Source organism: Canis lupus, chromosome X, assembly GCF_011100685.1.
Source record: "Canis lupus familiaris isolate Mischka breed German Shepherd chromosome X, alternate assembly UU_Cfam_GSD_1.0, whole genome shotgun sequence".
Lineage (NCBI taxonomy): Eukaryota > Metazoa > Chordata > Mammalia > Carnivora > Canidae > Canis > Canis lupus.
In genome coordinates, this window is record NC_049260.1 from 87,780,006 (window position 1) to 87,805,215 (window position 25,210).

A 25,210-nucleotide genomic window follows, 5' to 3' on the forward strand; every position below is an offset into this window, starting at 1 on the left:
ATGACCTATCATCCTCCCTTTGATCAGATGAAAATGAATTCTTCCTCATTAAGAAAATGTAAGAAAGATATTCCGTTGAGATATTACCATAAGTTCCTAAAATATTGTCAGTGTATTCATCTCCTCCCCACATTTCAGCATCAAAACAGTAGCCTGCATCCTTGGCAATAATATTTTCACCTATAATCTGCCTCCTATTTACTCCCTCATTCTTAGTAATTTATCTTTATTTATTATCACTTTCCTTGATGTTTACTTCATCTATACTGGCTCCTTCCCACCTAAGAGCCTGAAGCCTCTTCCAGCAAGCAAGAGTGAAGGAGGGAGGGAGAGAGAAACTGCACTCTGTACATTTGAATCATAATTTTTATAACCTAACTTTATGAATGGGTTATCTATTCTCACTATTTTAACGATTTTTACCTCCTCCTTATTCCTAATCCCACTGGCCCCTGGTTTTAGTCACTTCTGTGAAATTTCTTATGCAAATGAGGCCATTTTGGAGGAATGTTTTGGTGAGGTTTGGTGGGGTCCAGAGCCCACAACCAAGAAAGAATTCTTGAGACATCTTCAGTGCAAAATGGTTTTATTAAAGCATGGGGACAGAACCTGTGGGCAGAAAAGGTTGCTACAGCCGGCTGCTCCCTGCTGCTCCAGGATTGTGAGGAACAACTGATTAAATATTTTAGGGTTGGAGGAGGTAAAGCGGGAAGTTTCAAAAGGACTTTCATATGCAAAAGAAGACTCGGGGACACTGGAGGCCTTGCTATTGTCAAACCGAGGTTGTTTTTCCCTCCAGCAAGACATTAACATTAAGACAGGAGCTTCCTGGAAGAACATTATACTCTGCATCCTCAGAGTATTTGTCAATAGGCTGCAGGTTATAGGGACATTTAATTTAATCTACATTTCCTTCTGCCTGTGTTTCCCACATTACAAAGATCACTTAGAAATTCTTTGTCATGTACCTAACAGATAGTCTTCAGTATTTACCATATTAGACTGCTCTTCCATTTGTCAATGTTGATTATTCCTCCTTCTTATGATGCCTTCTTTAAATTCTATGGTATCGCATTTTTCTATTTTTTCTTCTCTAGCTGCTTAATCGCTTGTCTTCAAGGGCTCCCTATTTCCTCTTCACCTCTTAAATGCCTTTGTTTTTAAAGTATTATTCTAAGTCCTTTTTTATACTGTATACTCTCATTTCCACACCTTCAATATATTGATAATGCCCTAATCTTTCACTCTGGCCTACATATCTGTCCTCTTACAGAGCCAAATACACATTTCACGATTGGATGTTCTCCTGTGAGTGCTCCAAAGATTCATAACACTTAACATGCCCCAAATTAAATTCCTTCAACTCTCACTTCCTATCTTGCTCCTCCTTCTGTTACTGTAATACCATGAATGGCATTTTAATGCACCTGGTAACCTCAGTTAGAGACCTGATTTCTTTGTCTTCCTTGCCTTTCTCTACAATAATCTACCACACAGTCATTCTTCCTTCTTAATATGTATATAATCAGTCCTTTTTTTTTCTTAGCCTGCTGCCACTTGCTTCATGCATCTTGTTTTAGCCAGAATTACTCCAATAGCCTTTTTCCCATATCCACTGTTATCCCAGTGATCTTCCCCCACTGCCAGCCAGAGTCAGTGTTCTAAATCTACATTTTAATAAGGCCACCCCTAGTTCCTTAGATATGCATTGATATCTCTCATCCCCACATCTTTGTTGTCCCTCCTGTCTGGAACACTATTTTAACTACCACCTCCACTTCCTCGTATTCTAGCTAATGTCTAGTCTTCCTGCATAGCTCACATTTCTGGAAATATTTCCTGAATCTCAAAACATGTTTTAGAGCTTTCCCCTACATATTTCCATAGCATTTATCTCATTTATGGCACTTAATACAATTTTTACCTGTTCAATTGCTTTTTTTCTTGTCATTATTTCTCTCAGGTTGCATATGGTTTTTGGTCTCTGCCTATCTCTTGTTAAAAAAAAAATAAGCCAAGGAAATTTGAAGATCAAATTGGTTTTACTAAATGATTCATGAATGGAGCAGCATCCCATCTAGCAAGTAGAGGAGAGCTCCAAGGAGTTGGGCAAAAAACGTTTTAACAGAAAGGAGGGTGGGACAATAAAGTTATTAACAAAAGAAAACAATTGTTCCAGGTAAGGTCATTTTCCCTCAGGAGGAAGAGAAGGGGGTCTTATCATATAGATGCCTTCATCTTCCTTTAGGGTGGGGAGACAGATTTCCTCATTGGTGCTTATCAGAAAATTTCTGACTGCTCAGTTTAAGACTTACACTTTTTTTCTTTTAAGATTTTATTTAATTCATGAGAGACACAGGTAGAGGGAGAAGCAGGCTCCCTACAGGGAGCCTGATGTGGGACTAGATCTGGAATCACAACCTGAGCCAAAGGCAGATGCACAACTACTGAGCCACCCAGGTGTCCCCAACACTTACATTTCCAAAAGAGGTTGAAACGGCAATTAGATTAGCTATTAAACCATGGTTTGGTGACTTGGCCTAAGTGACACCATTTTAAGTCTATGGTTTCCTTTTAATACTGTCCAGTCTCTTCACTCACTGTTGACAGTGTGATGCTGTAATTCTAGCCACTCAGGCTTTCTTTCTCAGATCAGTAGGCTCCCAACTTACCCCTGAGCCTTTGCCCTTGCTGTTCTGATGAGGGGAATGTCCCCATCCTCAATTTGCTTAATTAACTCTTATTTATCCTTCATATATTGAGCTAAATCTCATTTCATCAGGAAAGTTCTAACTAATTCACTAGACTGGCACTAATCACTTTGCTTTATTTTCATAGCATTTATCATGGTTTAAAGTTATATGCCTCTATGAATTATTTGATTAATATCTAAATGTTCCACAAATCTGTAAGTTCCAAGAGAACAGAGATCTCTAGTACATATAATGTAAATTGGTCAAGTAATGAATAATTGAATATATGCTGTGTCTGTAAACTCTCCTATTAAATAAGTAAATATTCTCAAAGAAGGGTGATTTGTTAATCTCCAGTTAAGCATAAAAATCTTTAAATAGATTATCACCTTTGAAAAAGTAAATGCTCTTGAAATAAAAATGCAGAGGAAAGAAAGATTTTAATGAAAGAAGGAAGAGACAAGTGAATCCAGGTCATAGATCTGCTACTTAAAGAGGTCACCACTAGGCAGGGCATAAAAATGTGTTTTTTCTCATTTGTAAAATGAGAACCTACTAATACCTATTTCATAGCAAAGTTGTGAAGATTGATGAGTACTTAAGATATTGTATGTAACTAAGTAAGCCATCAGTAAATGCTATGTACTCAATTTCCTTCAATGAATACTAATTGTACTGAGTATAAGCAACATAATGGAATTAGGTACTCAAGTGAAGAAGTCCAAAAGTATGTAAAAGAATTTTGGCTACTGGAGTGCCTGGGTGGCTCAGTCAGTTAAGCATCTGTCTTTGGCTCAGGTCATGATCCCAGGATCTTGGGATCAAGCCCACTATGAGGCTCTCTGCTCAGTGGGGAGCCTACTTCTCCCTCTACTTCTGCCTGCTGCTCCACCTACTTGTGCTCTCTCTCTGTCATATAAACAAATAAAATATATATATATATATAAATATAAATATATATATATATATATATATATATATATTAAAGAAGTTTGACTACAAACTCCAGCCCCTGAATTAGGGTCTCATTTTGAATGCTAAAAATGATCCTGGAGTCCTAGGTCATCCACACAAAATATTAACATACTTTCAGACATGATTAACTTAAATATGGTTCATTTAGAAAAAGTAAGGATAAATACATGATAGTTCTCTTTATTCCTCCATTTTTAGAAATGGAACAGACTGGATAAACCCACACCATACATCAGGCTTTCATAAACTGGACTTCGATGGCAATGGAGAATTTCATAATCTTAGGAAGGCTTTGTTTTAGTTGTAATTATATTTTTAACTAACCTCCACCAGTGGGAAATTATCATAATGAAATGTCTAGCACCATAGAGTTATATCTGTGTGTATGTGTGTGGTGTATTTGTATTAATTACCTTGCTTTCACTTATTACAACTTGCAGAGTTTCATGTACCAGCATATAGAACTCTGTTTCATTCTTTTTAATGGATGCATGCTATTCCATTGTAGTGATGAATTTTATTTTTATTTATTCTTAATTAGTTTAGTTTAACCTCACTACCATCAATGGATCATTTACAGCTCTTTGCTATTTCAAACAATGCTGCAATAAATAAATTGACAACCATATCTTTTCATACTTTTTTGAGTATAATCGAAGAGTAACTCCACATCACTTGCCATCAGGGAAATACAAATCAAAACCACAATGAGATACCACCTCATGCCAGTGAGAATGGGGAAAATTAACAAGACAGGAAACAACAAATGGTGGAGAGGATGTGGAGAAAGGGGAACCCTCCTGCACTGTTGGTGGGAATGTGAACTGGTGCAGCCACTCTGGAAAACTGTGTGAAGGTTCGTCTAAGAGTTAAAAATAGATCTGCCCTACGACCCAGCAATTGCACTGCTGGGGATTTACCCCAAAGATACAGATGCAGTGAAAACGGCAGGACACCTGCACCCCAATGTTTATAGCAGCAATGTCCACAATAGCCAAACTGTGGAAGGAGCCTCAGTGTCCATCAAAAGATGAATGGATAAAGAAGATGTGGGTCTACATATACAATGGAATATTACCCAGCCATTAGAAATGACAAATACCCACCATTTGCTTCGATGTGGATGGAACTGGAAGGTATTATGCTGAGTGAAGTAAGTCAATCAGAGAAGGACAAACATTATATGGTCTCATTCATTTGGGGAATATAAAAAATAGTGAAAAGGAATAAAGGGGAAAGGAGAGAAAATGAGTGAAAATATCAGTGAGGGTAACAGAACATTAGAGACTCCTAACTCTGGGAAACAAAAAAAAGGGTAGTGGAAAGCGAGGTGGGCAGGGGGCTGGGGTGACTGGGTGACAGGCACTGAGTGGAGCACTTGACAGGATGAGCACTGGGTGTTATACTATATGTTGGCAAATTGAACTCCAATTAAAAAATATACAAAAAATAAAAATCAACAATGAGTAAATTCTAAACAATAGATTTGTTGAGCCAAAGGTACGTATTTTTGTTTTTATTTTTGAAGTGCACTCAGTAGTTGCTTGTCAAATGAATAGATGAGTGAAGGAATGATTCTGGATACATGTATCAAAAGATTTTCAGGTGCAGATGGGAGGACTTCTGTATTTGCTACATTTTAATGTGTGTGTGCGTGCATGTGCATTTATGTTTGTAAATTTGTATAAATGTCATGTGTAACTGATTATCCAGAAATGGTTCAAACTCAAAATTGCTTGATAAATTTGCTGTTATTGAAAATATTTTCCTGCCTCTAACTTCACACTTTAGCATTTTCTTCATCTTTCCTGAGTTCTATGTGTCTGAAGGCAAAAGAAAATTCTTGAAATATTTGAATATCAGCTCAGGTATTAGCCTTTTTTGCAACTTATTTTTTAAAAAATGCCCTTCCACCCACACACACACTGAATTCTTTTATTAACTTTATTTACTTTGCTTACCCCCTTACCTTTATTTACTTTATGTACTCCCTCCCCAAATCTGAGCATCTTTATTGTATATCTTTAGAAAGAATCTCATATAATTTGTGTGGCCCATGTTCTCAGAATTACATATCAGTTGATTAGGTTGGGATAATTTGAAAAACTTTAAGAGCAGAAAATTACCAGGTACATCTAATTCTAAGGTACAGTAAATCTGGGCAAATTTGCTTTTTTAGCTACACATTCTTTTTTTTTTTTTTTCCTAAAGATTTTTATTTATTTATTCATGATAGTCACAGAGAGAGAGAGAGAGGCAGAGACACAGGCAGAGGGAGAAGCAGGCTCCATGCACCGGGGGCCCGACGTGGGATTCGATCCCGGGTCTCCAGGATCGCGCCCTGGGCCAAAGGCAGGCGCCAAACCGCTGCGCCACCCAGGGATCCCTTAGCTACACATTCTATTTAATTAGAAATTGCCTCAGACTACAAAAAAAGGAAAGGAGGACATTTTATAAGAGGGTAAATAGAAGACCTGGGCTCATCCTAAAACAATCATATAATAAAGACTCAATATCCAAACCTAAGCCTCTGAGGCACCTACCTTTCCTTTATTTCATGCATGAAATCATGATGCCCTTAATAATTTGTTTTACAGTTGAAAGTTTCCCTTAATATCCCTTTGATTTCACTGAGAAGAATGTGTGCTTGGGTATAAGGATGAAGTGATAGCATTTGCTGAGGAATACCTATGTATGATTTTGAGCCTTACCTCCTTTTAAGGTAGGCTCTTCTAACTGAGCATGGGTACACCCTACTACCCAATAAAGCACTCCTATCCTATTCATCCCTACTATTACCGACAGTTTGTGCTTTCCACCACTATGCATTTCCTTTGAAAAACAAGCCTTAAGGGTCTTCTTCCCCCAATTGGAGAGGGTGTAAATCTGCAATTTCCCACTTAAACCACTAGATGGCAAATATGAAACAATAAGTCAATATGCTGCTGTGTTTTCAGAACCCTCAGGGGGAATTCAAATAATTTGGGGATTAAGTCCATAAAAAGTGAAATATAGATGTATTAAAACATAATGCAATGACTGTATCCGTGAAATAAAGATGTATTAAAACATAATGCAATGACTGTATCCATGAAATAAGGAGTCAATTGAACAACACTAAATGCAAACATGATGGAGACGTCTCCTTGGCAATTTGTTAATACATTCTTAAAAACAAGCATTCAGACTCCTTCATGGCTTGACAAAAACTACCTCAATTTCAAAGTCAAAGAGTAGAATTATTATAGCTCAGAACGAAAGTCATATACTGCAAGTGGGTAATGGAGTTCTTGGATATGTTTCCAGATTCATGTTACCAGATACTTGGAATTTAACATGATCTCATAGGGCTAGATATCTATCAGGATTCCATAGCCTTATGGAAAGATTTTATAAGAATGTCTAACTTGCCTATATATCTTCATTCCATGTGACCTAGTAATTCCACACCTGGGATACTAAGCAAGCAATGCCAAGTACAGAAAGAATATTTACAATCTGTTCTTTAAAGCCTTAAAATACTCTTTAAAGTATCTGAACATCAGAAACAACTGAAACATCTGGTAATAGGACAAAATTAAGAGATTATTGGTGTTTCCATGTGATGGAATCTTATGCCTTTGTTTAAAATTATGTTCACTAAAATTTCGTAATAATCCAGAATATATTTATAGTGTAAAGGGTTAGAAAACAAGATTTTAATCTCCATATAATATATTTAAAAATACTATGCTTAGGAGAATGACTGTAGGAAAATATACCAAAATATTATGAATTGTCCTTTTTTTAAATTGTCTTTGAGTAATGAATTTGTGGATTATTTTTCTTTCTTCCTATTTTTCCCTATTTTCTAATGGTCCATAATTTTTCTAAATGGTCTGACATAAACATGAATTGCTTTATAATGCAAAAAATAGGTAACTGTTTAAAAAGAGAAAAAGTATTATTAAACCAAAGCAGTTCAACAAATTGAGAGCAGAATGAAAATACAGACAGGATTTGCATATTTTAATTTTTCTCTAATCCACTTTTGGGGTGAAAATTGGGGGAAAAGAGGAGTAAAGGCATCTGGAGGTAACTAACTTCCCTCTATTCAAACACAAAGCTAACTTCTTCCTCTTTGCAAAAGCAGTATTCACTCACTCTACATATACATAAGTTTATTTCTAGATAAATCTGAATTTGGGTAGAATAAGTAAAGTAGTATAACCCTTCAGATTATTGTTTTCAACTTGTATTTTTATTGCAAATGGGTGAACAATTATATTTGTTTCCTTTTATTTTATTTTATTTATTTTTATTTTATTTTATTTTATTTTTTTTATTGGTGTTCAATTTACTAACATACAGAATAACACCCAGTGCCCGTCACCCATTCACTCCCACCCCCCGCCCTCCTCCCCTTCTACCACCCCTAGTTTGTTTCCCAGAGTTAGCAGTCTTTACGTTCTGTCTCCCTTTCTGATATTTCCCACACATTTCTTCTCCCTTCCCTTATTTTCCCTTTCACTATTATTTATATTCCCCAAATGAATGAGAACATATAATGTTTGTCCTTCTCCGACTGACTTACTTCACTCAGCATAATACCCTCCAGTTCCATCCAAGTTGAAGCAAATGGTGGGTATTTGTCATTTCTAATAGCTGAGTAATATTCCATTGTATACATAAACCACATCTTCTTTATCCATTCATCTTTCGTTGGACACCGAGGCTCCTTCCACAGTTTGGCTATAGTGGCCATTGCTGCTAGAAACATCGGGGTGCAGGTGTCCCGGCGTTTCATTGCATTTGTATCTTTGGGGTAAATCCCCAACAGTGCAATTGCTGGGTCATAGGGCAGGTCTATTTTTAACTGTTTGAGGAACCTCCACACAGTTTTCCAGAGTGGCTGCACCAGTTCACATTCCCACCAACAGTGTAAGAGGGTTCCCTTTTCTCCGCATCCTCTCCAACATTTGTTGTTTCCTGCCTTGTTAATTTTCCCCATTCTCACTGGCATGAGGTGGTATCTCATTGTAGTTTTGATTTGTATTTCCCTGATGGCAAGTGATGCAGAGCATTTTCTCATATGCATGTTGGCCATGTCTATGTCTTCCTCTGTGAGATTTCTGTTCATGTCTTTTGCCCATTTCATGATTGGATTGTTTGTTTCTTTGGTGTTGAGTTGAATAAGTTCTTTATAGATCTTGGAAACTAGCCCTTTATCTGATATGTCATTTGCAAATATCTTCTCCCATTCTGTAGGTTGTCTTTGAGTTTTGTTGACTGTATCCTTTGCTGTGCAAAAGCTTCTTATCTTGATGAAGTCCCAATAGTTCATTTTTGCTTTTGTTTCTTTTGCCTTTGTGGATGTATCTTGCAAGAAGTTACTATGGCCGAGTTCAAAAAGGGTGTTGCCTGTGTTCTTCTCTAGGATTTTGATGGAATCTTGTCTCACATTTAGATCTTTCATCCATTTTGAGTTTATCTTTGTGTATGGTGCAAGAGAGTGGTCTAGTTTCATTCTTCTGCATGTGGATGTCCAATTTTCCCAGCACCATTTATTGAAGAGACTGTCTTTCTTCCAATGGATAGTCTTTCCTCCTTTATCGAATATTAGTTAAACATAAAGTTCGGGGTCCACTTCTGGATTCTCTATGCTGTTCCATTGATCTATGTGTCTGTTTTTGTGCCAGTACCACACTGTCTTGATGACCACAGCTTTGTAGTACAACCTGAAATCTGGCATTGTGATGCCCCCAGATATGGTTTTCTTTTTTAAAATTCCCCTGGCTATTCGGGGTCTTTTCTGATTCCACACAAATCTTAAAATAATTTGTTCTAACTCTCTGAAGAAAGTCCATGGTATTTTGATAGGGATTGCATTAAACGTGTATATTGCCCTGGGTAACATTGACATTTTCACAATATTAATTCTGCCAATCCATGAGCATGGAATATTTTTCCATCTCTTTGTGTCTTCCTCAATTTCTTTCAGAAGTGTTCTATAGTTTTGAGGGTATAGATCCTTTACATCTTTGGTGAGGTTTATTCCTAGGTATCTTATGCTTTTGGGTGCAATTGTAAATGGGATTGACTCCTTAATTTCTCTTTCTTCAGTCTCATTGTTAGTGTATAGAAATGCCACTGACTTCTGGGCATTGATTTTGTATCCTGCCACGCTACCGAATTGCTGTATGAGTTCTAGCAATCTTGGGGTGGAGACTTTTGGGTTTTCTATGTAGAGTATCATGTCATCGGCGAAGAGAGAGAGTTTGACTTCTTCTTTGCCAATTTGAATGCCTTTAATGTCTTTTTGTTGTCTGATTGCTGAGGCTAGGACTTCCAGTACTATGTTGAATAGCAGTGGTGAGAGTGGACATCCCTGTCTTGTTCCTGATCTTAGGGGAAAGGCTCCCAGTGCTTCCCCATTGAGAATGATATTTGCTGTGGGCTTTTCATAGATGGCTTTTAAGATGTCGAGGAATGTTCCCTCTATCCCTACACTCTGAAGAGTTTTAATCAGGAATGGATGCTGTATTTTGTCAAATGCTTTCTCTGCATCCAATGAGAGGATCATATGGTTCTTGGTTTTTCTCTTGCTGATATGATGAATCACATTGATTGTTTTACGGGTGTTGAACCAGCCTTGTGTCCCAGGGATAAATCCTACTTGGTCATGGTGAATAATTTTCTTAATGTACTGTTGGATCCTATTGGCCAGTATCTTGTTGAGAATTTTTGCATCCATGTTCATCAGGGATATTGGTCTGTAATTCTCCTTTTTGGCGGGGTCTTTGTCTGGCTTTGGAATTAAGGTGATGCTGGCTTCATAGAACGAATTTGGAAGTACTCCATCTCTTTCTATCTTTCCAAACAGCTTTAGGAGAATAGGTATGATTTCTTCTTTAAACGTTTGATAAAATTCTCCTGGGAAGCCATCTGGCCCTGGACTCTTGTGTCTTGGGAGGTTTTTGATGACTGCTTCAATTTCCTCCCTGGTTATTGGCCTGTTCAGGTTTTCTATTTCTTCCTGTTCCAGTTTTGGTAGTTTGTGGCTTTCCAGGAATGCGTCCATTTCTGCTAGATTGCCTAATTTATTGGCGTATAGCTGTTCATAATATGTTTTTAAAATCGTTTGTATTTCCTTGGTGTTGGTAGTGATCTCTCCTTTCTCATTCATGATTTTATTAATTTGAGTCTTCTCTCTCTTCTTTTTAATAAGGCTGGCTAATGGTTTATCTATCTTATTAATTCTTTCAAAGAACCAACTCCTGGTTCTGTTGATCTGTTCCACAGTTCTTCTGGTCTCGATTTCGTTGAGTTCTGCTCGAATCTTTATTAACTCCCTTCTTCTCTTGGGTGTAGGATCTATTTGCTGTTTTTTCTCTAGCTCCTTTATGTGTAAGGTTAGCTTTTGTATTTGAGTTCTTTCCAGTTTTTGAATGGATGCTTGTATTGCGATGTATTTCCCCCTTAGGACTGCTTTTGCTGCATCCCAAAGATTTTGAACAGTTGTATCTTCATTCTCATTAGTTTCCATGAATCTTTTTAATTCTTCCTTAATTTCCTGGTTGACCCTTTTATCTTTTAGCAGGATGGTCCTTAACCTCCATGTGTTTGAGGTCCTTCCAAACTTCTTGTTGTGATTTAGTTCTAATTTCAAGGCATTATGGTCCGAGAATATGCAGGGGACAATCCCAATCTTTTGGTATCGGTTCAGACCCGATTTGTGACCCAATATGTGGTCTATTCTGGAGAAAGTTCCATGTGCGCTTGAGAAGAATGTGTATTCAGTTGAGTTTGGATGTAAAGTTCTGTAGATATCTGTGAAATCCATCTGGTCCAGTGTATCATTTAAAGCTCTCGTTTCTTTGGAGATGTTTTGCTTAGAAGACCTATCGAGTATAGAAAGAGCTAGATTGAAGTCACCAAGTATAAGTGTATTATTATCTAAGTATTTCTTCACTTTGGTTAATAATTGATTTATATATTTGGCAGCTCCCACATTCGGAGCATATATATTGAGGATTGTTAAGTCCTCTTGTTGAATAGATCCTTTAAGTATGATATAGTGTCCCTCTTCATCTCTCACTACAGTCTTTGGGGTAAATTTTAGTTTATCTGATATAAGGATGGCTACCCCTGCTTTCTTTTGAGGACCATTCGAATGGTAAATGGTTCTCCAACCTTTTATTTTCAGGCTGTAGGTGTCCTTCTGTCTAAAATGAGTCTCTTGTAGACAGCAAATAGATGGGTCCTGCTTTTTTATCCAGTCTGAAACCCTGCGCCTTTTGATGGGGTCATTAAGCCCGTTCACATTCAGAGTTACTATTGAGAGATGAGTTTAGTGTCATCATGATATCTATTCAGTCTTTGTTTTTGTGGACTGTTCCACTGAACTTCTTCTTAAAGGGGAATTTTAAGAGGCCCCCTTAAAATTTCTTGCAGAGCTGGTTTGGAGGTCACATATTCTTTTAGTTGCTGCCTGTCTTGGAAGCTCTTTATCTCTCCTTCCATTTTGAATGAGAGCCTTGCTGGATAAAGTATTCTTGGTTGCATGTTCTTCTCATTTAGGACCCTGAATATATCCTGCCAGCCCTTTCTGGCCTGCCAGGTCTCTGTGGAGAGGTCTGCTGTTACCCTAATACTCCTCCCCATAAAAGTCAGGGATTTCTTGTCTCTTGCTGCTTTAAGGATCTTCTCCTTATCTTTGGAATTTGCAAGCTTCACAATTAAATGTCGAGGTGTTGAACGGTTTTTATTGATTTTAGGGGGGGATCTCTCTATTTCCTGGATCTGAATGCCTGTTTCCCTTCCCAGATTAGGAAAGTTTTCAGCTAGAATTTGTTCAAATACATATTCTGGCCCTCTGTCCCTTTCGGCGCCCTCGGGAACCCCAATTAAACGTAGGTTTTTCTTCCTCAGGCTGTCGTTTATTTCCCTTAATCTATCTTCATGGTCTTTTAATTGTTTGTCTCTTTTTTCCTCAGTTTCCCTCTTTGCTATCAACTTGTCTTCTAGGTCACTCACTCGTTCTTCCACCTCGTTAACCCTCGTCGTTAGGACTTCTAGTTTGGATTGCATCTCATTCAATTGATTTTTAATTTCTGCCTGATTAGCTCTAAATTCTGCATTCATGAAGTCTCTTGAGTCCTTTATACTTTTTTCTAGAGCCACCAGTAGCTGTATAAGAGTGCTTCTGAATTGGCTTTCTGACATTGAATTGTAATCCAGATTTTGTAACTCTGTGGGAGAGAGGACTGTTTCTGATTCTTTCTTTTGAGGTGAGGTTTTCCTTCTAGTCATTTTGCTCAGTGCAGAGTGGCCAAAAGCAAGTTGTATTGGGAAAAAGAGAAAAAGAGAGGAGAGAAAGAAGGAAAGAAAAGAGAAAGAGAAAAAAAAAGGGAAGAAAAAGAAAAAAAAAAAACGAAAAAAAAAAAAAAAGAAGAAAAAGAGAAAGAAAAAGAAAGGAGAAAAAAAAGGGGGTGGGGGAAGGAAACAAATCAAAAAGCAAAACAAAACAAAAACAAAAACAAAAACAAAAACAAAAACAAACAAAAAAAGAACCACCGGGGAGTATCTTCTGATTCTGTGTACTTTAAGTCCCTTGGCTTCTCCTGGAAGTTGTCCGTCTAGCTGGTGTTCTGGGGGAGGGGCCTGTTGTGCTGATTTTCAGGTGTTAGCAGTTGGGGGAGCTGCTGTGCCCCTGCCTGGTGCAGGGCTCAGTGGGGGTTGTTTACCCCGTGAGGCCGCAGGAGGAACAGCCCCAGTGTCGGGGCAGCTCTGGAAACCTGGATTCAGCTCCGGCAGGAACTCCGTCTGCAGGGCCTGGAGGCTCCGGGGCGGGGCCGCTGATGTGCTCAGCTGGGGCAGGAGCGTCCTCGCTGTCCTGGGCCCTCCCGGCCTCTGCCTGTCCCGGGGGAGGCGGGATCCTGGGCTGTGTCCCGGCGCCCTGTGCTCCGGGGCCTGCGCTGGTGGATTCGCGCTCCCGGGCCTCGCAACCCCCTCCGCGGAGCCGCCGCCCGAGCCCCTCCGAGCTGCTCCGGGTCCCGCCGTGCGCGCTGCAGCCCTTAGGGAGCTCGGCGCACTCTCCTGGGCGCGCAGTTGCTGTTACTGTCCCCGGGAGCCTGAGGGCATCCCCTCCCTCCTGGGTCCTGCTCCAACTCCCCACGAGCCCCTTTCCGCCCGGGAAGGTCGGTGCAGCTCCTGCGTCTCCGGGACGGGGCTCTCCTGTCCTGGGGACACTCGCCCCGGCCTCAGCCCGGCTCCTCGCGGGGCCCCTCCCCCTTGGAGGCCTTTGTTTCTTTACTTCTTTTTCCCCGTCTTCCTACCTTGATAGAAGCGCGAACTCTTCTCACTGTAGCATTCCAGCTGGTCTCTCTTTAAATCTCAGGCCGAATTCATAGATTTTCAGGATAATTTGAAGGTTTTCTAGGTAGTTTGGTGGAGACAGGTGATTTGGAGACCCTACTCCTCCGCCATCTTGCTCCTCCCCCCTGTTTCCTTTTATTATTCTCCTCCTGGTGATCTCCTTTCATTCATGAATTTATTTAAAAAAATAATTATCAAGCACTTATAGCCCATCAGACATTTTAGGTACTGGGGACACAGTAGTGAATGAAATAGACCTTAAGGGACAACAATAATACAAAAATAACCAAATAAATATATAATTTGGGAGGAAAGTTATTTATGTATCTTTTCAAAAAACTCACACTAAATGTGTCCAAAATAAGAAAAAAATTTATGCAGAGTCCCAAGCAACCCTTGAACCTAATTGCATATACATATTGATTATGTAGGGTTTATGAAGTTTAAGGAAGTTATTTGGTATTGTCAGCTAAATAGAAGTAATTTTCCTTTTTTTTAAAAGACATTTTTAAGTTTTTATTTAAATTCTAGTTAAGTTACAGTGTAAAATTAGTTTCAGTGTACAATATAGTGATTCAACACTTCCATATATCACCTGTTGCTTACCACAAGTGCTCTCCTTAATCTCCTTCATATATTGAGTTTTTAATGATTTTCCTAAAGTTTTATTTAATAATATACAACTTTTTCCTAATAAACAGTACACAAAAATGATTGGTTTAATGAGCCATAGGCCTTGGGCAGCCCGGGTGGCTCAGCGGTTTAGCACCGCCTTTGGCCCAGGGTGTGATACTGGAGACCCGGGATTGAGTCCCATGTCAGGCTCCCTGCATGGTGCCTGCTTCTCCCTCTGTCTGTGTCTCTGCCTGTCTCTCTCTCTTTCTCTGTCTCTCATGAATAAGTAAATAAAATCTTTTAAAAAAAAATGAGCCACAGGCCTAAAATATGCTATCCATAATTCCAAAATCCAAAAAAGCTCTAAATACTAAAAGTTTTATATATAAAGAATTTTGTGGCAAAACCTGATATTACCTAAACTAATCTGACCATAAAACATGACCTGAGCTGATGTGAATCTATTTATGGTCTCTGTTTATCATATCTAGTGTAAATATTTGTAAGCTTTGTTTCAGAAATATTTGAGTAATTATGTGGTGTTTGCCCTTATCCAATGGATGATAAATGATATTTATTATAGTATACAGTATATGCACCCATTACTTTTCTCAAATTCAAAAAATTATAAGCTGTAAGAAATACCTATCCCTAAGAGTTTCAGATAAGAAATTGAGGACATAAATTCAGATTATCAATAATAACTCCACATGAAGTATCCACCTTTTATTTGAGTAAGAAGACTCAAATCACAGTGCACTAGGAGCAGAAATTAATTTACTGTGCATCAGCCTATGTAAATTAGGGAATTCATAATACTACTGGTATCTTATTTAATCAGACAATAAAAAGAAGGTGAGATATCAGGTAAAGGGCCAGTCTCACAACAGAAAATTCAGAAAACCACCAAAATCTCAATAGAAAAGGGGGATGCACAAAAGGCACAAATAGACAGTTTGTAAAAAAGATGTACCAATTGGCCCTAAACATATAAAATATGGTAAACTCCACTCATAATTAGAGAAATGCAAATCGAAGCTCTACTGAATACCATTTCTCAATTATTAGTTTGGCAAAAATACAAAAGCTTAACAGTGAGCTTGTTTACAAGGTTGTAGGAAAAGTTCACTCTAACATATTGCCAATGGGAATGCAAAATGGTACAAATCCTATGATGGAGATTCAATAATATCTAACAAAAGTAAATATGTATCTACCCTTTGAATCAACAATACCACTTCTTGACATTTCTCAATCAATTTTGGGGAAAAGACATGCAAAAATTTATTTGCTCTGGCCTTATTTATTATCACAACATTTTGAAAGCAACTGAAATGCCCATACTTGGGAGATTACTTGAGTAAAATCTGGCAAAAAGGTAGAAAAACAAGGAGAATCTCAATTAACTAATATTAAGTAATTTCCAGAATATATCATTAAATGAAAAAAAACTTGCAAAAGACTATATATTATATTTTGTCTAAGAAAGAAAGGACAATATGAGGGGTGTGTATGTGTGTTTACTTTTAGAAAAAGAGATGCAAGAAAGATAAACCAGAAGCTAAATTGACATCTACAGACTATGGGTGGTCATGGAATAAAAGCAATAAAGAAGAGAATAAGACTTCTCCAAGTACTCTGTTAGTATATAGTTTTGATTTTCAAACCATGTTAATATTTTACATATTCAAAAACTGAAATTTAATTAACAAAAGTAGAAAAAAGTTAAAATTAAATACTAAAATAAATAGATGAGGGATCCCTGGGTGGCGCAGCGGTTTGGCGCCTGCCTTTGGCCCAGGGCACAATCCTGGAGACCCGGGATCGAATCCCACATCGGGCTCCCGGTGCATGGAGCCTGCTTCTCCCTCTGCCTGTGTCTCTGCCTCTCTCTCTCTCTCTCTCTCTGTGACTATCATAAATAAATAAAAAAAAAATAAAAATAAAATAAAATAAAATATAGATGTACTTATTAATCAAATTAATAATAAAACTACACATAGATTTAAATCAAGTAGCATTTGAACATATTACTCTGAGCATATATCCTCACTGGGATATATTTTAAAGACATAAAGAACTGCAAAAACATTAAGAAACTTTATTTTTTTATTAGCAGTGATATGTAATAGTAACTAAAGAACTATTTTGTGCGATCTATAAAATTGAGCAAATGAGAAAATATATTGATATTTAAGTTGGAAATGGTTCTAAAAGTGAGAAAAGGAAAATATAAATATGGACTTGGTAACAAAGAAAAAAATCTAAAGTAATGGATTGGAATTAGAGTTAACAGTATGAACTCGTGTCAAAAGCCTTGTTCAATGAAAGGTCCTAGAAGCAATGATATTCCAGGAACAATAAGAAAACCTATTACCCAGATCTTGGTTTTAAATGTTATTGTCCATAAAAGAATCATGGCTCCTTGAAGAAACAGCTAATTTCAGATATGAGAGAGAAAGTATAAGACAAACTAGAAGTATCTTGTTGAGGTACAAAAGAAAAAAAAAAAAAAAAGGATACGAGGACCAGCTTGAAGAAAAATTCACTGGATCAGTTTTGAAAAAAATCTATTAAAAAATAGTAACAGCAATGGATTGAAACACATTGAATAAAAATAATGAGTGCATAGTGACATTAAAAAGGTAAGGTGAGGGGAAAGTTCTTTTTTGTAGAAAAGCCTATCTAATAAATATAAAAAGAATAATAGAATTGGAAGGCCAACATTGAATTGAATAACAGAATTGGAAGACCACCATAAAAATAATTGTTTCAATTAGTAATATTGAGTCATCAAAGAGCAAAGGCTTAAGGAATATGACATTCATATAGTCTAAATAAATCACCAGACAGATTACTTATTAATTACAAAAAAGAAAGTTACCTCTGCAAGAGAAATCTGGTGGATAACATGTTAACCAAGTGATCAGACTTGAAATTACCAATAGTGGGACAAAATTACCCTCCTGATGTGATGGACTAAGGAGGGTGGAACAGCATCTATGTTGTCTTTTTGTCAAAAATTTTACACCTAAATCCAATCATGCAGAAATAATCAGACTAGTCTAAATTGATAGACATTGTTCAAAACAAATGGCCTGGACTCCTCAAAAATATCAGTTTCATTAAAAACAAATAAAAAAGAGAAAATGGCTAGGGAACTGTTCTAGATTAAAGAAGCTAAAGAGGCAAATGAAACAATGGCAATTCATGATCTTTGATTGGATTCTGGATCAGGAAATAAAGATCTGCAAAGAACAACAGAGGAAGCATAGGTATGGATTGTATATTAGACAATGGTATTATATAAATGTTGATGGTCTTCAAAGTGATCTTTGCATTTTGGTTATGTATGCCCTTGTTCTTAGAAGATACATGGTGAAGTATTTAGGAGTGAATTGTGGGCAGCCTGGTGGCTCAGAGGTTTAGCGCTGCCTTCAGCCCAGGGCGTGATCCCGGTGACCCAGGATGGAGTCCCAGGTTGGGCTCCTGCATGGAGCCTGCTTCTCTCTTTCTGCCTTTCTCTCTCTCTCTCTCTCTTTCTCTCTCTCTCTCTCCCCCTTTCTGTCTCTCATGAATAAATAAATAAAATCTTTTTAAAAAGGAGTGAATTGTGATGAAATATATAACTCACTTTCAAAGTTAAGTACTAAATACATATGAAGCTGGGGACACACACACACAGAGCATGCACAAATGTGAAATCACTTTATGTTAATAATGGATAAATCTAGATGAAGAGTATGTGGTAGCTCATTATATTATTCTCGAAACTTTTGTTCACTTTCAGATTTTTTCAAAAAAGTTTTAGAGCAAACATAGGAAGGAGTTATAGATGTATTTTCTGATAGACCCACCATCAGGCGGCATATTACAATAAAACTGGTCTTGGGTTGAATTTTGCCACACCTAAAAAGATTAACAGGCAAAAAGAAAAAAGGCATATAGTCTGCTCTTTATATTCTTTAAAGCTGTCATCATCTGTCTTCTTGGAAACTTAGACAACACGTTGCATCAAAGTTTCACTTAGAAATGGGTGCACCATGAAACGCCGGGACACCTGCACCCCGATGTTTATAGCAGCAATGTCCACAATAGCCAAACTGTGGAAGGAGCCTCGGTGTCCATCGAAAGATGGTTTATGTATACAATGGAATATTACTCAGCCATTAGAAACAACAAATACCCACCATTTGCTTCAACGTAGATGGAACTGGAGGGTATTATGCTGAGTGAAGTAAGTCAGTCGGAGAAGGACAAACAGTGTATGTTCTCATTCATTTGGGGAAAATAAATAATAGTGAAAGGGAATATAAGGGAAGGGAGAAGAAATGTGTGGGAAATATCAGAAAGGGAGACAGAACATGAGAGACTCCTAACTCTGGGAAAAGAACTAGGGGTGGTGGAAGGGGAGGAGGGCGGGAAGTGGGGGTGAATGGGTGACGGGCACTGAGGGGAGCACTTGACGGGATGAGCACTGGGTGTTATTCTGTATGTTGGTAAATTGAACACCAATAAAAAATAAATTTATTATTTAAAAAAAAGAAATGGGTGCACCAATGTTCTGATAGCAAGATCAGCAAGCTTCTAGTTGCATCAGACAACAGATTCCCATATTAAGTATTGAGACTGAAGGTAGAGGATTGGCATTGATCAGCATCTTGGATCTCGAGAGTTTCTTTGAAGTTGTTAGTTGCCTGAGCTTGCAAGATCCTTGCAAAACAGGATGGAAGTTCCTATACAACTTTCCAGTGAACTAAAAATTTGAATTATTCTAATATCACCATGAAAACCCATGTTTTATGCTAAATTTAAAAACCCTATGTTATATATTTAAATATAAATACTGGAGAAACTTGGAACATATCCTTGGATGACTCTCTACCACAAGAATGTGAATCCCTGCATGAGAATACTTCAGAGGTTAACTACCTGCATCTAGATTATACATTAATGTTGACCCACACCCATATCTCCATTACATTAATCATATCATTTTACAGTAAATTACTGTAAAATTAATGTTAGCACAATGTCTTCCTTTCAGAAAATATATTCTTTTTAAAAAGTCTGATATTTGCTAACCTTGGTTGTTCATTTATCCATTAATTATTTATTTATTAATGAATTCATGAATGCATGAATTCAATTTTTAACACATATAGGGTGAGTGGTTATTATGTATTGGATATGATTTTATGAAAGACACAAATAGAGATCAGATACAGTACCTGCCATAAAGCTGATGATACAAACTGAGAATGTTCATGATTTTATTAATTTGAGTCTTTTCTCTCTTCTTTTTAATAAGGCTGGCTAATGGTTTATCTATCTTATTAATTCTTTCAAAGAACCAAATCCTGGTTTTGTTGATCTGTTCCACAGTTCTTCTGGTCTCTATTTCATTGAGTTCTGCTCTAATCTTTACTAATTCTCTTCTTCTGCTGGGTGTAGGATCTATTTGCTGTTTTTTTCTCCAGCTCCTTTAGGTGTAAGGTTAGCTTTTGTATTTGAGTTCTTTCCAGTTTTTGGATGGATGCTTGTATTGCGATGTATTTCCCCCCTCAGGACTGCTTTTGCTGCATCCCAAATATTTTAAATGGTTGTATCTTCATTCTTATTAGTTTCCATGAATCTTTTTAATTCTTCTCTAATTTTCTGGTTGACCCTTTCATGTTTTAGCCAGATGGTCCTTAACCTCCACGTGTTTGAGGTCCTTCCAAACTTCTTCTTGTGATTTAGTTAGAATTTCAAAGCATTATGGTCTGAAAATATGCAGGGGACTTTCCCAATCTTTTGGTATCAGTTCAGACCTGATTTGTGACCCAGTATGTGGTCTATTCTGGAGAAAGTTCCCTGTGCACTTGAGAAGAATGTGTATTCAGTTGCATTTGGATGTAAAGTTCTGTAAATATCTGTGAAATCCATCTGGTCCAGTGTGTCATTTAAAGCTCTTGTTTCTTTGGAGATGTTGTGCTTAGAATATCTATCGATTGTAGAAAGTGCTACATTCAAGTCTCACAGTATTAGCGTATTATTATCTAAGTATGTCTTAACTTTGGTTAATGATTGATATACTTGGCAGCTCTCACATTTGGGGCATAAATATTGTTGATTTTTAGGTCCTCTTGTTGGATAGATCCTTTAAGTGTGATAAAGTGTCCCACTTCTCTTACTACAGTCTTTGGGATAAAATTTATCTGATATAAGGATGGCTACCTCTGCTTTCTTTTGAGGACCATTCGAATCGTAAATAGTTCTCCAGCCTTTTATTTACAGGCTGTGGTGTCCTTAGGTCTAAAATGAGTCTCTTGTAGACAGCAAATAGATGGATCTTGCTTTTTTATCCAGTCTGAAACCCTGCGCCTTTTGATGGGATCATTAAGCCCATTCACGTTCAGAGTTACTATTGAAAGATATGAATTCAGTGTCATCATGATACCTATTCAGTCCCTGTTTTTGTGGATTGTTCCCTTGGACTTCCTCTTTCTATTACAGAGTAGCCCTTAATATTTCTTGCAGAGCTGGTTTGGTGGTCATGTATTCTTTCAGTTTCTGCCTATCCTGGAAGCTCTTTATCTCTCCTTCTATTCTGAATGACAGCCTTGCTGGATAGAATATTCTTGGCAGTAGGTTCTTCTCATTTAGGACCCTGAATACATCCTACCAGCCCTTTCTGGCCTGCCAGGTCTCTGTGGAGAGGTCTGCTGCTAATCTAATATTTCTCCCCATAAAAGTTAAAGATTTCTTGTCTCCTGCTGCTTTAAGGATCTACTCTTTATCTTTGGAATTTGCAATTTTCACTATTAAATATTGAGGTGTAGAGTGGTTTTTATTGATTTTAGGGGGAATCTCTCACCACCAATACCAAGGAAATACAAATGATCTCAAAAACTTATTATGAGCAGCTTTACGCCAATAAATTAGGCAATCTAGAAGAAATGGATGGATTTCTGGAAAACCACAAACTACCAAAACTGGAATAGGAAGAAATAGAAAACCTGAACAGGCCAATAATCAGGTAGGAAATTGAAGCAGTCATCAAAACCCTCCCAAGACACAAAAGTCCAGGGCCAGATGGCTTCCCAGGGGAATTCTATCAAACATTTAAAGAAGAAACCATACCAATTCTACAAAAGCTGTTTGGAAAGATAGAAAGAGATGGAGTACTTCCAAATTCATTCTATGAGGCCAGCATCACCTTAATTCCAAAACCAGACAAAGACCCCACCAAAAAGGAGAATTACAGACCAATATCCCTGATGAACATGGATGCAAAAATTCTCAACAAGATACTGGCCAATAGGATCCAACAGTACATTAAGAAAATTATTCACCATGACCAAGTAGGATTTATCCCCGGGACACAAGGCTGGTTCAACACTCGTAAAACAATCAAGGTGATTCATCATATCAGCAAGAGAAAAACCAAGAACCATATGATCCTCTCATTAGATGCAGAGAAAGCATTTGACAAAATATAGCATCCATTCCTGATCAAAACTTCAGAGTGTAGGGATAGAGGGAACATTCCTCAACATCTTAAAGCCATCTACGAAAAGCCCACAGCAAATATCATTCTCCATGGGGAAACACTGGGAGCCTTTCCCCTAAGATCAGGAACACGACAGGGATGTCCACTCTCCTCACTGCTATTCAACATAGTACTAGAAGTCCTAGCCTCAACAATCAGACAACAAAAAGAAATAAAAGGCATTCAAATTGGCAAAGAGGAAGCCAAACTCTCCCTCTTTGCAGATGACATGATAGTGTATGTAGAAAACCCCAAAGACACCACCCATGATTGCTAGAACTCATACAGCAATTCAGCAGTGTGGCTGGGTATAAGATCAATGCCCAGAAATCAGTGGCATTTCTATACACTAACAATGAGACTGAAGAAAGAGAAATGAAGGAGTCAATCCCATTTACAATGGCACCCAAAAACATAAGATACCTAGGAATAAACCTAACCAAAGAGGTAAACAATCTATACCCTAAAAACTACAGAACACTTCTGAAAGAAATGGAGGAAGACACAAAGAGATGGAAAAATATTTCTTGCTAATGGATTGGAAGAATTAATATTGTGGAAATGTCAATGCTACCCAGGGCAATTTACACATTTAATGCAATCCCTATCCAAATACCATGGACTTTCTTCAGAGAGTTGGAACAAATCATCTTAAGATTTGTGTGGAATCAGAAAACACCCCAAATATCTAGGGGAATATTTAAAAAAAAAACATAGCTGGGGACATCACAATGCCAGATTTCAGGTTGTACTACAAAGCTGTGGTCATCAAGACAGTGTGGTACTGGCACAAAAACAGACACATAGATCAATGGAACAGAATAGAGAATCCAGAAGTGGACCCTCAACTCTATGGTCAACTAATATTCGACAAAGCAGGAAAGACTATCCACTGGAAAGAAAGACAGTCTCTTCAAAAAATGGTGCTGGGAAAATTGGACATCCACATGCAGAAGAATGAAACTGGACCATTCTCTTATACCATACACAAAGGTAAACTCAAAATGAATGAAAGATCTAAATGTGAGACAAGTATCCATCAAAATGCTAGAGGGGAACACAAGCAACACCCTTTTTAAACTTGGCCATAGTAACTTCTTACAAGATACATCCATGAAGGCAAGAGAAACAAAAGCAAAAATGAATTATTGGGACTTCATCGAGATCAAAAGCTTTTGCACAGCAAAACAAACAGTCCACAAAACTAAAAGACAACCTACAGAATGGGAGAAGATATTTGCAAATGAGGTATCAGATAAAGGGCTAGTATCCAATATCCATAAAGAACTTATTAAACTCAACAGCAAAGAAACAAACAATCCAATCATGAAATGGGCAAAAGACATGAACAAAATCTCACAGAGGAAGACATAGACATGGCCAACAAGCACATGAGAAAATGCTCCACATCACTGGCCATCAGGGAAATACAAATCAAAACTACAATGAGATACTACCTCACACCAGTGAGAATGAGGAAAATTAACAAGACAGAAAACAACAAATGTTGGAGAGGATGTGGAGAAAGGGGAACCCTCTTGCACTATTGGTGGGAATGTGAACTGGTGCAGCCACTCTGGAAAAGTGTGTGGAGGTTCCTCAAAGAGTTAAAAATAGATCTGCCCTATGACCCAGCAATTGCACTGCTGGGGATTTACCCCAAAGATACAGATGCAGTGAAAATGGCAGGACACCTGCACCCCAATGTTTATAGCAGCAATGTCCACAGTAGCCCAACTGTGGAAGAAGCCTCGGTGTCCATCGAAAGATGAATGGATACAGAAGATGTGGTATATGTATTCAATGGAATATTACTCAGCCATTAGAAACGACAAATACCCACCATTTGCTTCAACGTGGATGGAACTGGAGGGTATTATGCTGAGTGAAATAAGTCAATCAGAGAAGGACAAACTTTATATGGTCTCATTCGTTTGGGGAATATAAAAAATAGTGAAAGGGAATAAAGGGGAAAGGACTAAAACTGATTGGGAAATATCAGAAAGGGAGACAGAACATGATAGACTCCTAACTCTAGGAAATGAACAAGGGGTGGTAGAAAGGGATGTAGGCAGGGGGATGGGGGTGACTGGGTGACAGGCACTGAGGAGGGCACTTGATGGGATGAGCACTGGGTGTTATGCTATATGTTGGCAAATTGAACTCCAATTTAAAAAAATATGTAAAATAATAAAATAATGTCAGATGGAAAAAAAAAATGTCCCTGACTCCCAAACAGATAAGAGCTATGTAGTAGCTCAAGGTGAACTTGCATAAAGACAGTGTCTTTGATCATTGTTTGCATTTGGGTTATTTTGTCCTTAGCAGTAGAAGAGCTCACTTGAATTTCCCTCAAGAATATAATGCCTATTTATAACATTATACAAATGAGAAATTTAGGTTTGAAATAGCAAACTTTTGTATAAAACTTAAATTATTAATATTTGAGCCACCAGTAGAATTACACCAGGAATTTCTTCCTATGTGTCTTTAGTGTCTGAGATTAATTGGGAGAAGATTTAAGGATAAGCCTTATTTGACTTTTTCTTCAAATCACTGTTCCAACTTAGTAATTACACACTTCTCTAATTTAGTAATTACTCTGAATTTCAAAGGACAAATGTATTGTGGGTGGGCTTACTCATAACTTAGAAGAGAGAGAACTCACTTTGTTCCATATTTTAATCTACAAGTAAAAATATGCCTCTGACTATAAGTGTTTTCAATCCTCCTTTATTAAAGAGATTTTCTTTTTTGGAGTTTTTTGGTTTTTAGCCCAGTTATTAGCAGGGATACTATTCATACCTTCATTGTATGTTCATTGCTACTAATTTTTTTCTATGAGTTTGCATTTAAAGCTGAATGCATATATAATATGTATATTTAATAATAGAAAAAAGAACAAAATATGATTTCCAGTGTTTCAAAAACTGAAGGGAGGTCCAGTTCCTGTTAAGATGGAGCAAAAATATTGGCTCTCTGTACTGAAGACTAAAATCCTTGGACAGACTGAATGGAGCAGCTAACTGGAGCATCT